The following is a 2,125-nucleotide window of genomic DNA, read 5'->3' as shown; positions in this document are numbered from 1 at the left end:
TATAGCCATGTGTACTGCTAGACACTTAAATATCACATATTTTTGAAAAGCTTCCTGACCCTACCCTGGGTGAGAAGAACTTGGCCAGTTGTTCCCCAGCATGGTCCTATCAGACTGGCTGTCTCCCCCATCAGACTTGAATCTGTCACCAACCCTGTGTAGGTGTTAAAAGAATATGACATTATAGTGTGGTCATAATGCTCAGAGTCAATCAGGGAGGGATCCTGGGAGAGGCAAGTTTTAAGCTGAAGGTCTAATAAGTGGAGGACATTGTGGGTTTAAAGAAAAAGAAGCAGACATCTGGTATCTCAGGACCAGGACTGGGGTGTGGGTCTACCCTGAGCCCCAGGGGGTGGCATCAATCAGTCCCAGCTCTGTGGGAGTCCCACCAAAAGGAGGTGTACCCAGCAGGCTGTTAACCTTGGTAATGAAAAGCACAACTTTATGAGCATCAGAAATTGGCTAAACTCATTAATTTTATTTGTAATAGAAAATTAATGCTTGAGATGAGGAAGGCAGCAGCTGTAAGGACCTCTGGTTTCAAATATGAAAGGGAAAGCATGGAGTCATTTCCTGATGTTGAGGGTTATCGTCCCCTTTATTACATTGCAGCAGAAGTAAATTTTAATGGTCTTCTTTTTTGTGAGGGAGTATTTTGTTCTCCAGTCCAGGAATTTCACTTTTATCTAGAGGAGGAAAGAGAGAACAATCAAATAGCCATCTTTTTGTCTTGCTCCTCCACCTCCATTCTTCCCCCTCACATATATCATTATAATGCAAGAATTGTGCCTTGGTCCTGCCTCCAGTGATCAGGGAGCTGTGGTCAGGGCTTCTGTAATATTTGTGCATCCCAAGGGAGTCAGCATTTCCTTATCTTGCCCTAACCCACCAGACAGCATCTGGTTCTAGAAACTGAGCCTTGGAAAGTGGAGTAAGGGGAAGGAAAATAAGAAATGGATACAGGAAGGAAGGAAGGAAGGAAGGAAGGAAGGAAGGAAAGAAGGAAGTGGTAGCCAGGGAGGGATAGAGAATGGAATGTGGTAATAAACATTTATTGAGAGCCTAACATGAGTGAAGCACATTAAAGTTTTGCCTATTTAATCTCATTTTAAGTTACGATGATCCTTTGAGATTAGAATGAAGAAACTGAGTCTCAGGGAAGTTAAATAAAGTTGGAAAGCATGTGACTCCAGTCCACCCCATGCTGGGCCTCTGCTCCCCACCCCCCGCCCCACCCTTCCCAAATCCCTCTGTTCTGACTACATTCCAGCATCCAGGCCCTACCTGGGAATAAGAATGCAGTGTGGAAAGGCACAGCAACATAGGGCAGACTACTATAATCAAAGAGAAGCAAAGGTTCCTCAACCAGGATCAAGCACAGATTCATAGTAGGAACTTCTTACCTTCCACACAAATGTAACCTGATCCCTCTGAGGGGTCAGCAAGCTCTTGGGGCCTCAAATCCAAAGCCACCTGTGGCCAAGTACAAACTCCACCCCCTCCACCTTGCCAGCCTGCACTGTAGAATGAAGCATCTGGTTAACAAACTAATAAGTGGAATTTAAGAAACAAAACAGATGAGCATAGAAAAAGGGAAGGAAAAATAAGATAAAAACAGAGAGGGAGACAAACCATTAGAGACTATTAAATACAGAGAACAAACAGGGTTGTTGGAGGGGAGTTTGGGTGGGGGGATGGGCTAAATGGGTGATGGTCATTAAGGAGGACACCTGTTGGGATGAGCACTGGGTGTTGTTATATGTAGGGGATGAATCACTGGGTTCCACTCCTGAAACTAATACTACACTGTATGTTAACTAATTTGAATTTAAATAAATAAATGTTTAGAAAAGAAAGAAAGAAGAAAGAAAGAAAGAGAGGGAGGAAGGAAGGAAGGAAGGAAGGAAGGAAGAGAGAAAGTCACAGACTCAGAAGACAACAGCTGCTTGACTTGCCTGAAAACACCTCTCTGGGTGACCGCAAGCCACAGCAAGCTTCTTCAGCACATGGAATAGCCAGTAATAGTGCCTTTGGGGTAAGAAAAACATGACTGAAGTTGAATTGCTTCAGAAAAGCTCACCTGCCTCTTACCTTGTGGAACAAACACATGGTGAATTTTAGCCTG

General features: G+C 44.0%; 1 long non-coding RNA gene across 1 annotated transcript; it reads right to left on the bottom strand.

Annotated features, from left to right (window-relative positions):
• Positions 1-458: 458 nt before the first annotated feature.
• On the bottom strand, positions 459-1,516 carry LOC123380267. Its single transcript, XR_006585796.1, has 2 exons — positions 1,404-1,516; positions 459-686 (listed from the first exon to the last, which is right to left on the bottom strand). It is a non-coding gene; the product is annotated as an uncharacterized LOC123380267 (long non-coding RNA).
• Positions 1,517-2,125: the final 609 nt, after the last annotated feature.

This window comes from Felis catus, chromosome D1 (genome assembly GCF_018350175.1).
Source record: "Felis catus isolate Fca126 chromosome D1, F.catus_Fca126_mat1.0, whole genome shotgun sequence".
NCBI lineage: Eukaryota > Metazoa > Chordata > Mammalia > Carnivora > Felidae > Felis > Felis catus.
The sequence above is the reverse complement of the archived record's forward strand: the minus strand, read 5'-3'. Positions and strand labels throughout refer to the sequence as shown.